A 12568-nucleotide genomic window follows, 5' to 3' on the forward strand; every position below is an offset into this window, starting at 1 on the left:
TTGCGACAACATGAATGGACCTCTAGGTAATCATACTAAGTGAAATAAGCCAGTCAGAAAAAGTTGAAAATCACATGATATCACTTATATGTGGGGTATAAACCTAAAATCAACAAATTTACGGGACAAAGATTCATATACATAGATAATAGACTAGTGGTTACCAGAGGGTATGGGGGAGTAGGGAAGAGGGAGGTAGATGGGGTAAAAAGGGTCAAATATGTGGTGACAGAGAAAAATCTAACTATAGGAGGTGAACACGCAATGTAAAAATATATATGTCTTACTGTTAAAATGTACAACTGAAACATAGGATTTCATTAATCGATGTCACCATGAAAAATTTAATTAATTTTTTTTAAAGAGCTGAGTTTTTAATTAGGATCTAGCTTAGATTTGGGTGATATTATTTTGAATTTAAGTTTGGTTTTTAATTTGTATTATTGTCATTGTTAAGATTAGAGTTAATTGTAGAGTCAGGTTGTGTAGTTTTAACTGTAGGGTTTTTTTAAGATTATGGTTAGGTTTAAGGTTAGAGTTAGAATTACCTTTTAGTTAAAATTTTAGTTCACATGAGACATGTTTAGAGTAGTATCTAGATTTAGGGTTTGGTTTTTAGAGTTAAAGTTAAGATTAGAGTAAGAGCCAGGTTTAGAATTAAAGTAAGGATTATGGAAATGGTTAGTGTTAGACTTTGAGCCAGTTTTAATGTTAGGGTAAAGGCTATTTTTCTGCTTAGGTTTACTATAGGATTCAGGTTAATGTTTGGGTTGAATTTATTATTAGGATTAGGGTTAGGGCTAGTTTTGAGGTTAGTGTTTGGTGTTGGGTTTAATATGGGTTGTGGTTAGGGTAAGGTTAGAGGCCTAGTGCTCGATTAGTTTTAGGGTTAGGGTTACAGTGTGAGTTAGGTTTAGGATTAGGTCTACATTAGATTTAGTGTTAGGTTATGGGTTATTTTTTAAGTTGAGCTTATGTTTAGGTTTAAATGAGGGTTAGTCTTATGGTTAGCTTTCTGTTTAGGGTTTGGGTTTAAATTAGGTTTTAATTTAGGGGTAAAGATTTGGTTTAGGGTTAGGTTTATAGTTAAGTTTAGGGTTAGATTTTGAGTTAGGTTTAGATTTAGGGTGGGGGCCAAGGTTCAGTTTAGGGTTAAGTTTATAGTTAGGGTTGTTTTGAGTAGGATTCATGCTAGGGTAAGGGTTAGATTTAGGGTTTGGTTCTAGATTGATTTTATGATTATGGTTAGTGTTAGGTTAGAGTTCCTTTTAAGGTTAGGGTTTGAACTTAAATTAGGATTAGCCTCATGGTTAGGTTTTGGTTTAGATTTGGGGTTTGGTTTTTAAGTAAGTTTAGAGTTAGGGTCAGAGTTAGATTAAGAGTAGAATTAAGGTTAGGGCTGAGTTTATGATTCAGGTTAGATTTAGGTTTAGGGTAAGTGCTAGGGTTTGGGTTTGGGTACAGGCCAGCTTTAAGGTTAGGTTTAGGAATAGGGATAAGGTTAGGATTAAATTTAGAATTAAGTGTAGAATTAGAGTTACGTTTAGGCTTCAGGTTTTGTTTATGATTAGGGTTAACATTATGATTAGGAATAGAATTAGCTTTGAGTTTAAGGTTAGATTTTAATTTAGGGTTTGCCTCAGGGTTAGGGTTAGGATAAGGGCTGAGGTTAGGGTTATGTTTTGGTTTAGGTTTAGAATTAGGTTAATATTTGAGTTGATGCTTAGGTTTCGGTTTAAGGTTAGATTTAGCTTTGAGGTCAGGGTTTGCTTTAAAAATTCAGTTGGCATTAGAGTTAGAGTAAGAGCTAATGGTAGTGTTAGGTTTAGGGTTAGTATTAGAGGTAGGGTTAGGTTTGTAGAGTTAGGGTTAGGGTTAGGGTTAGGGTTAGAATTAGTTTAGTGTAAAATTTATGATGAGAATTAGAGTTAGGGTTAAAGTTAGCTTTGAGTTTAACACTTGGATTTAAATATGGGTGAGGCTTAGGTTAAGGATTGAGGTAAAGGCTATGCTCAAGATTAGTTTCAGGGTTAGAGTTAGGATTGAATTTAGGTACAAGATTAGGTTTAAGATTATAATTAGTGTTAAGGTTAGAGTTTAGTTTAGGATTGGGATTAGGGTTATGTTTGGGTTTGGGATTGAGGGTAGTATTCAGGTTAAGGTTAGGGTTAGTATAGCTGTGGTTAAGATTAGGGTTAGAGTTCATGTTAGGGTGGGATTGAGGTTAGGGTTAGGGTAGGGTTAGTGTTAATTTTAGGATTAGAATTGAGTTTAGGTTTTGTGGTTAGCATTAGACTCTGGTTTAGGATTAGTCTTAGGGTTAGAGTTTAATTGGGTTAAAGTTAGTGTTAGGGTTTGGTTAGGATTAGCATTAAAGGTTATGGTTAGGTTTAGGGCGAGCATTAAGGTTGAGGGTACTATTAGTTATGTGGTGAGAATTAGAATTAAAATTAGTTTAGAATCTGGGTTAATAATAAGTTTAAGGTTAAATTTAGTTTTAGGATTAAAGTTTAAATTTATAATTATAGGTTAGTGTTAAAGTTTGTGTGAGAGTTAAAGTTGTGGTTTGTGTTGAGTTCATTTTAGATTTAGGGATAGCATTAGGTTTAAGTTTGAGGTTAAAGCTAGGGTTAGATTATAGGTAACTATGGCTTAGGGTTATGGTTAGTGTTAGCATTAATGTTAGGAATAGAAGAATCATTTTAGCTTAGTTTTATGGTTAAGGTTCAAATTATGTCTAGGATAGGATTTTTGTTAGGTTTAGGGTTGATGTTAGCGTTAAGATTACAGTTAGTATTAGAGATTAGGGTTAGTGCTGAGATGAAAATTAGAATTAATGTTTGAGATGTTTAAAGGTTAATTAAGGATTTTGGTTAGGAGTAGAGTTAGGTTTAAGATTAGAGTTAAAGTTAGAATTAAGTTCAGTGTTAGAAAGTTAAGGACAGCAATAATTTGAGGAGTAAATTCAAAATTAGGGTTAGAATTAGGATTAGAGTTAAAATTACAATTTTAAACTAGGATTAGGGTTGGGGTTGGAGTTGGGGTTAAAGTTAGTACAGATTTATGGTTAAATTTGGATTAAGGTTAGGATTGAGGCTAAATATAGGGTTAAGTTTAGAATTAGTGTTTAGTTTAGGTTAAGGTTTAGGTTAAAGTTAGAGTTTGGGTTAAATTTAGGTTTAGGGTAGGGTTAGGGTTAGGTTACATTTTGGTTTAGGTTAGAATTATGTTTCTGGTTAGTAATATAGTTATTATAATGGTTAAGGTTAGGGTAAATATTAGGTTAAAGTTAATGTTAACTGTAATATTAAGGTTAGTTTTAGGATTAAAATTAGAAGTTAGGGTTAGAGTTAGTTTTAGGATTGTGGTTAACATTTACAATTCATTTTATTTTTAGAGGTATGGTTAAGATTAGGCATAGAAATAGGATTATGATTAGGTTAGGATAAAGTTTACAATTAGTGTTAGAGTTAGGGTTATTGTTAAGATTAGGTTTAGAATTAGGTTTAGAATTAACAGCAGGTTTAGGTTGAAATAGTGTTAGGGTACGTGATGGTTTTAGGACTATGGTTAATGTTAGAAATAGATTTAGGGTTAGAAAGTTAGAGTTAGTTATAGGTTTAAGATTAGAATTTAGATTGAGGTTTGGTATATGATTAATGTTAAGGTTAGTGCTAGAAGGTATGTTAGAGTTAAAGCTAGGGTTACTGTTAGGTATAAGGTTAAATTTAGAATTAAATTAGAGTTTAGATTAGGGTTGAGTTTAGGGTTAGCAATAGTTTTAGATTTAGTGTTACAGTTAGGATTAATTTCAAAGTTAAGTTTATGGTTGGTAAATTAATGTTAAGTTTAGGGTTAGAGTTAGGGTTAGGATTAGGATTAGTTTTTAAGCTAGATTTGAGTAAGGTTAGGGTTAGAATTAGAAGTTAAAGTTATTATGGAATTAGATTTAAGGTTAGAATTGAGGTTAAAGTTAGTCTTAAGTTTAGGTTGGGTATAATGTTAGGTTTAGGATTATAAAATAGTAGGGTTTGGATTAGGTTTTGGAATAGAGTTAAGAGTTAATGTTAAGGTTAGTGTTGTTTTAGGGTGAGAGCTGGATTAGGGTTAGGGTTAGGATTATGATTAGGGTTAAAATTACAATTATAGGTTCAGGTTAAGGTTAGGTTGAGAGTTAAATTTAGGGATAATTTAGGGTTAGGGTTAGGGATACTATTGAGTTTACCTACAGGATTAGGTTAGGATTAGTGTTAGAGGTTAGGTTAGAGTTTTGGTTAGGGTTAGGGAAAGCTTCATGGTTAGTGACAGGATTATGATTTTGGTCAAGATTAGGTTTAAGATAACTGTTAAAACTTAAATTTAAACTCCACCGCAACCATAAGAATTCCGGTTAGTTTTAGAATTTGGGTTAAATTTAGGATTAGAAGTTAAGTTTAGGTTTAAGGTTAATATTACAGATAGAATTAATGCTTAGAATTGGTATTATTGTTACGTTAGGATTAGGGTTAGGGTTAGGGTAATGGTTAGGATTGTTTTATGGTTGGGCTTATAGTTAAAGTTAGGTTTAGAACTGAGGTTAGGGTTAGGAGTAGATTTTGATAAAGGATTAGTGATAGCTATATGCTTTAGGCTATGGTTAAGGTGTTAGGAATATGAATAGGTTAGAGTTACGGTTAGAAATAGAAAATTAGAGTTAGGATTAGTTTTGATATTAGATATAGTATTGATATTGATATAATATTAGAGTTAGTGTTAGTGTTAGAGGTTAATTAGAGTTTGGATTAAGTTTAGGATTAAGGTTAAGATTAGTGTTAGAGATTAGGTTAGAGTTGGGGTTAGGGGTAAGGTTAGGGTTAGAAATTTAAAGGATTTTAATTAGGCTTAGAATTAGTGTTAGGGTTAGGAATATGATTAATTTTAGGGTTTTAGTTAGGATTATGATTAGTAGTTAGAGTTAGTGTTAGGGTTTGGATTAGGTTAGTGTTAGGGTTAGCATTAGAAGTTATTGTTTACTTCGGTTTATGTTTAGGGTTACGGTTCCGGTGGAGTTTAAAGTTAGGGATAGGATTTAGGTTAAGTATTGGCTTTGTCTTAATGGTTAGTTAAGAATTGGATTAGAAATAAATTTTGGGTGAGAATTAGGGTTAGATTTAGGTTAAGATTAAGTTTAGCATTAGAAAATTAAGGTTAGGGTTAGAGTTAGGATTAAGGTTAAAATTAGGGTTATAGTTAGGGCCAACATTAAAGTTATTATTATGAGTTAAGGTTATAGTTAGGGAGAAAGTTAGGTTTAGGTTTAGTGTAGGTTTAGGGTTACTATTAGTGTTAAATGTAGGATTAAGTTAGTTGTTAAAGTTAGGTTTAGGGTTAGGGTTAGGTATAGGGTTAGCTTTATAGCTTAATGTTAGTTTAGGGTTGGTTTAGGAATAGAGTTAGTGTTAGAGTTATGGTTATGGTTAGAATTAAGTTTAGGTTAAATAGTTAAGGTTAGTATTAGAGTTAAGATTTTAATTAAGATTATGTTTATAATTAAGGGTTAAGGGTGAGGATAAAGTTACAATTATAGATTAGGCTTAGTGTTTGGGTGATTAGGATTAGGATTATAAAGTTAGAATTCAAGTTAGGGTTAAGGCTATAATCAAAGTTAGATATATAGTTAAGTTTAGGGTTAGTGTTAGAGGTTAAGTGAGGATTTGGGTTAAGTAGGTTAAGATTTAGAACTAGATATTGGTTTAGGTTTAGGATTAGGGATTACAGATTAGGTTAGGGTTTGGGTTAAAATTAACCCAAATAAGCTTATGATTAGTTCTAGAGTTATAGCTGTGGTTACAGTTAAGGTTAAAATTAAAGTTAAAACATTAGGGTTAGGTTTAAGTTTAGGATTAGGGTTAGGGTTATATTTAGGATTAGAATTTAGAATAAGGTTTAGGGTTAGTTTTACTATTAGAGTTAATGTTTAGAATTAGTGTTAGGATTAAGGTTAAGGTTAGGGTTAAGTTTAGAGTTAGGATTAAGGTTTAGAATTAGTATTAGGGTTAAAGTTACAGTTAGGGTTTGGTTTAGAATTAGGATTAAGTGTGGGAGTAGTTTTATTGTTAGGATTGGAGTAGGTTATGGTTAGGACTAAAGGTAGGCATAGGGTTAGGGTTAGAGTTATTTTTATAATTAAAAAGTTAGTGTTAAAGTTCTGGTTAGGGTAAGGTTAGAGTGGAAGTTATGTAGAGTGTTAAAGTTAGGATTATTGTTAGAGATGAGGTTAAAGTTTGGGTTAGGGTTAGGATTAGGTTTAGAATTAAGGTTAGGTGTAGGATTAGGGTTGGAGTTGCATGTTAGGTAGTGTTTGGGTTAGGATTAGGGATAATTTTAAGGTTAGTGTCAGGACTAGGATTATAGACTTGGGGTTAGGTTTAGAATAAAGGTTAGAGTTTTTATTAAGATTAAGTTTAGAGTTAGTGTTAGGGTTAAGGTTAGAGGTTAGGACAACAGTTAGTGTTAAAGTTAGGTTTAGGTTTAGGTTTAGATTTAAAGATGGTCTTTTGGTTGGAGTTGAAAGTTAGTTTAGCATTTGGGTTAGAAATAGGGTTAGGGTTATGGTTAAGATTAAATTTAGAGTTGGAAAGTTAACATTACAGTTAGATTTAGAGTAAGAGTTAGGATTAGGGTTATTGCCAGGATTAAGGTAAAAGTTACCATTGAATGTTAGAGTTAGAGTTTGGATTAGGTTGATAGTTAGGATTAGGATTAGTGTAGGGCTAAGGTTAGGGTCAGAATTGAGATTATAGGGTTAAGTTTAGGTCTATTATAGAGGTTATGTTAGGGTTTGGGTTAGGCTTAGGTTTATGTATAGGGTTAGAACTAGAGTTAAAGTTAGAAGTTAGGTTTGGATTTTGGTTAGGGTGAGGAATAGATTAAGGTTAAGGTTATGATTAGTGTTAGAATTAAGGTTAGAAGTAAAGTGTTAGGATTAGGTTTAGAAAATGGGTTGGCTTTAAATTTAATGTTAAAATAATGTTAGAGTTGGGATAAGAAGTAAGATTAAGGTTAGAGTTAATTTTAGGGTTAGGGTTAGTTTTTAGAATTAATTATGTTTAGAGATATCATTAAGGTTATGTTTAAAGGGTTGTGGTTAAGGTTTAGAGTTAGTGTTTGGGTTAGGATTATGGTTACATTTAGGTTTGTAATTATGATTAAAGTTAGGGGTATGATGAGGGTAAGGGTTGGTATAAGAGTTAGGGTCAGCGTTGGTATAAGAGTTAGGGTCATGGTTAAAGTTAGGAATACAGCTAGGTTTAGAGTTACAGTTATGATTAAAATGTTGGAGATAGGGTTAGGATTAGTGTAGGGTTAAGGTTAGGTTTATGTTTAAAACTGAGGTTATGTATAGAGTTAAAGTTAGGTTTAGTATTTGAGATTAGATTTAGGTTTGCACTAACATTAGGATTAGGATTAGGATTAGGATTAGGATTAGGATTAGGTATAGGGTAGGATGGAAGAGGAATTTTCCACTCAAATGGCTAACCTTGTAATCAGCTCTTTGTTCTGCTTCTGTAGACATGCTTTCTGCATAGGCTGAAGGGCAGGGTGACCTTGAGATTAACTAAAGACTCACCCTCCCCTTTGCTTGTTCTGTCCATATAACAGATGTATTGCCTTTGCTTGATAATAGATGTATTGCCTAAATTCCTGTCTGAGAATCTCATGAGCCAATCGGCCCATGCCAACTGTAACTGTGCAGATAAGCCCTATAAAAGTAAGGTTACTCCTGAACTTGGGGCCCAGATTTTCAGAGAGCTAGCTCTTCTGGCACCACTGGCATAATAAACCTGAGTTCTTCAACTCTCCGAGTGGTGCTTGGTTTCTCGCTGGTCTGATTTTTCTATAACAGAATTAGATTAGGATTAGAGTTTAGGTTAGGGTATGGGTTAGGGTTAGGAAAATGTTTATGATTAATGCTAGGATTATGATTATGATTTGGGTTAAATTTAGGGTTAAAATATTAAAGTTAGGTGAAGGGTTAGGGTTAGAATTTCAAGTTAGGATTAAGTTAAGGTTAGTTTTAGGATTAGGATTAACATTTAGAATTAGTGTTAGGGTCAGTGTTGATGTTAGCGTTAGGTTTAGGACTACAGTTATGGTTGGGGTAGAGTTAATGTTAAATTAGTGTTAGAGTTAGGGTTAGTGTTAGGGGTATGTTAGGGTTAAAACTAGTGTAGCTTTAGGGTAAATATTAGGATTAGAGTTAGGTTTAAAGACAGGAGTAGGTTTATGGTTAGGGTTAGAAATTTAGAGCTAGGTAAGTGTTAGGATTAGGGTTAGAGTTAGGGTTAAGTTGACTTTACAAATAAGGTTAATGTTAGAGTGAGAATTAAGGATAGGTTTAGTGTAGAATTATGGTAAAGGTTGGAGTTATGTTTATGGTTTGGTTAAAGGTTGAAGTTAAAGTTAAGTTAGGATTAGTGTTAAGTATGGGGATACCGTTAGGGTTAAGGGTTAGGATGTAGTCTGGGTTAATAATAGGGTTAGGGTTAGGTTTCAAGTTAGCATTCGAGTTAGGGTTAGGATTAAGTTTAGGGTAAGGGTTAGGTTTAAAGTTACAATTATGATTTAAATTATGATTAAGGAAAGAGTTAATGTTAGGGTTAGTTTACAGTTTAGGTTAGGTTTTAGGTTAAGATTAGTGATAGGGTTAAGGTTAGTTTAGGGATTGGGTTAAGGGTAGGGTTATGGTTAGGATTAAGTAGGGTTCAGTTTAGGAATAGGATTAAGATTAGTATTAAAGTTAGTGTTAGGGTTAAAGTTACAATTATATGTTACTATTAGATTTAGTGTTATAATTAGGGTTTGGGTTATTGTAGGTTTAGGGTTGGTTAGGGTTAGGATTGAGGTTAGAGATAGGCTTATGGTTATGGTTATGTTAACTTCAGGGTTACAATGTTAAATTTATGTTTAGAATTGGATTGAAATTTAAGGTTAAGGTTAGGATAAGTGTTAGTGTTTGTTAGATGTTAGAGTTTGAGATAATGTTTAGAATTAATATTAAGTTAGGGTAATCATTAAGGTTTGGTTTAAGTTTAGCATTATGGTAATGGTCAGGGTTAAGATTTAGAACTCATTAAGGTTAGGCTTTTACTTAGAGTTGTGTTTATAATTAGGGTTAGGGTTTAGCATCATTTTAGGATTTGAGTTAGTGTAAGGTTAATGATTAGTGTTAGCTTAATTTTAGGATCAAGGTTAGGGTTAGGTGTAGAATCGGGGTTCAGATTCAGGTTAGGGTTAATGTTATGATTATTGTTTAGGATTAGGTTTAGTGAAGGTTTAGGGTTAAGGTTAGAATTAGGATTTAGGCTAGAATAGGGTTAGGGTTAATGTTAGTATTAGAGTAAAGGTTAGGATTAAGATTGTGTTAGGGTTAGGGTAATAAAGTTATGATTATAACTTTAAATTTAAATTTATAATCATAAATTATGGCTAGCATTAAAGTGAGATGGGTAGTGTTAAAAGTAATGAAGTTAGAGTTATGGTTAAAGATTAGATTAGAGTTGGGCTAGTAATAGTGTTAGGGTTTAGTTTAGGGTTATGGTTTTAAATTGATAGGGTTAGGGTTAGGGAAGTTATATTCATAGTTTAATGTTAGGTTTAGGATGAAACCTAACTAGGCTTTAAAAGTTAGTATTAGAGTTTTGGTTAGTGTCATGAATCATCCAGGGATACCTGGATCCATTAGAGACATTAGGATCTCAATGACACCAGAATTCACCAAGGACACTGGAGTTCTTCAATGCCACTGGGTTGCAAGGATACCAGGATCTGCTTGGGACACTGGGATCCAGTAGGTACACCAAGAACCTCCAGGGACACTGAAGTCAACCAGGGAAACCGTTGTTCACCAGTTACACCAGGAATTACCAGAGACACTGGGGCTCAAGGGAACACTTGGATCCACCAGGGACATTAAGATTCACCAGAGATCTGAGACACAAGGGTTCACCATGGATACCAGGGCATTGGGATCCACCAGGGACACTTGTGTCCAACATTGACACCTGGATCCCCCAGGAATGCCAAAATCCACCAGGGGACACTTGGATCCACCAGGGATGCTGTGGTCTCTCGGGGACACTGGGGTCCTCCATGGATACCTGAGTATATTAGGAACACAAGAGTCTACCAGAGACACCAGGGTCTACCAGTGAAACCATGAGCTTGAAATGGGATCATGAGGCAAACAGTGGTACAATCTATTCAATTTGAAAGTGTGGAGCATGGCCAAGGTGAAAAAGAAGACCAAGATTTTATGGTTGGATTCTTTTTAATATGTCATGTCTATGAGGCATCCATGTCAGAAAAGTAAACCTGGCCAGACAGTTGGAGGTCTAATTCTAGACGGAGATAAAATCTGTGGTTTACAAGCTTAAAGTTCATAACGAATGCCATATAAATGGACTAGATCACCCAGAGGTTTGAAGGAGTTCAGAACAGGTCCCCCCAAGAAGTACTACTTTGGATTATTTTTCGTTAAAGGCAAACAAGACCATATGGACTCAAAAGAAACTTCTGTACCCCCTTAACTATCTACAAGCATTTAAATTAAGGGACTTGCCCACAATAAGATAACATTTTATGACCTATCTATACGGCAAGGAGAACATCTAATGACTGAACATCGGCTTTTCTTACCATTCTGCAAATGACCCTTTTCCCCTCTGGAACCTCATTTTACCTTTCTGTCTCTGAACCACTCATGTATGTGGAGCGACTCTCTCATGTATAGGGAGTTCCCATACATATGTAATTAAAGTACCTATGTAATTAAATTTGGTTATTTCCTCTTGTTAATCTATTTCATAACACTTTAATTATTAGACCTGCCAAAATAACCTGGAAGATGAAGAAAAATTTCTTCCTCCCCCACAGGTCATTAATAAACAAGCAAAGAGCAGTAACAAAAAAAAAAATTATAGTGAGGTGAGCGCTCTGAGGGAAGCTAAGAGGTGATGAGCAGCCGCAGCAGCGAGCAGCAACCAACAGGATTCTGAGAGGAGCTCAAGATGACTCATTCTAACTAGCTCAAGCTGAACCAGCTACCCAAAGTCGGCATCTCCTTGGTGAAGTTCAGCCCAAACACCTCCCAGGTTCTCTTGATCTCCTCCTGAGACACATTGGTGTGCCTCTACGATGTGCTATCCAACTCCATGCAGCTCAAGTGCCAGCACACCAGCAGGGTCCTGAACTGCACTTTCTGTGATTCAATGCATGCCCGGAGTGGGGGATTAGTTCATCAATTGAAAATTCGGGATTTGAACACTGATTAAGAAAATCTGGTCAGAACCCACAATGCCCCTATCGGATGTGTTGAATACTGTCCAGAAGTGAATAGGATGGTTACTGGGAGTTGGACTCAGACAGTTAAATTGTGGGATCCCAGAACTCCTTGTAATGCTTGGGACCTTCTGTCAGTCTGAAAAGGTGTATACCCTCTCAGTGTCTGGAGATGGGCTGATTATGCGCACTGCAGGCTGCAGAGTGTTGATGTGAAACTTACAGAACATGGGCTATGTGCAGCAGCCCTGGGAGTCTTGCCTGAAGTACCAGACTCACCACATACAAGCATTTCCAAACAAACAAGGTTATGTATTGAGCTCTATTGAAGGCCAAGTTGTTGAGTACTTGGACCCAAGCCCTGAGGTACAGAAGAAGTATGCTTTCAAGTCACAGACTAAAAGAAAATAATATTAAGCAGATTTACCCAGTCAATGCCATTTCCTGTCACAACATCCACATTATATTTGCCACAGGTGTTTCTGATGGATCTGTAAATATTTGGGATCCATTTAACAAAAAGTTATTGTGCCAGCTTCATCAATACCCCACCAGCATCACATCACTTGCCTTTAATAATGATGGGAGTATACTTGCAATAGCATCATCATATATATATGAAATGAATGACATGAAACATCCCAAAGATGATATCTTCACTCATCAAGTGACAGTTGCAGAAACAAAACCCAACTCCACCTAATCACCATGCAAAAGTGGTTTCTCTATAGAGAGCTTTGTTTTCCCTTCTACAAATATGTACTTATCCGCTTAGGCAATGGTCTCCAGCCTTTTTGGCACCAGAGACCAGTGCTCCTATGAGAATCTAATGTCTGATGATCTGAGGTGGAGCTGAGGTGGTGATACTAGCGCTGGGGAGCAGCTGCAAATACAGATGAAACTTCACACCCTCGCCTGCTGCTCACCTCCTGCTCTGCAGCCCAGTTGCTAACAGGCCACTGACTGATACTAGTCTACAGCTTGGGGGATGAGGACCCCTGCCCTAAAGGATGTGTTAGAATCATTGCAGACATGTTATTTTGTATGTGGATTTCTCTGTTTTCTGTCTGACACAAAATATGTCTGTGCCCTTTCATGCTGACTGTGTGTAGGGTAAGGAGTCTCAGTGTTCTTGTGCAGCAGTCAGAATTGTTTCTCTCCCAGCAAGCCCAGTTGCTATTTCTGAGCAGCTGGAGCTCTTTTTGTTATTTCTACGCTGTCTAATAAATCAGAGATTCAGAACCCTTAA

At 35.2% G+C, this 12568-nt stretch overlaps 1 pseudogene; it reads left to right on the forward strand.

The window, feature by feature from the left end:
- Positions 1 to 11048: 11048 nt before the first annotated feature.
- On the forward strand, positions 11049 to 12022 carry LOC105306868 (annotated as a pseudogene).
- Positions 12023 to 12568: the final 546 nt, after the last annotated feature.

The sequence above is a fragment of the Pteropus vampyrus genome, unplaced genomic scaffold, assembly GCF_000151845.1.
Source record: "Pteropus vampyrus isolate Shadow unplaced genomic scaffold, Pvam_2.0 Scaffold462, whole genome shotgun sequence".
Classification (NCBI taxonomy): domain Eukaryota; kingdom Metazoa; phylum Chordata; class Mammalia; order Chiroptera; family Pteropodidae; genus Pteropus; species Pteropus vampyrus.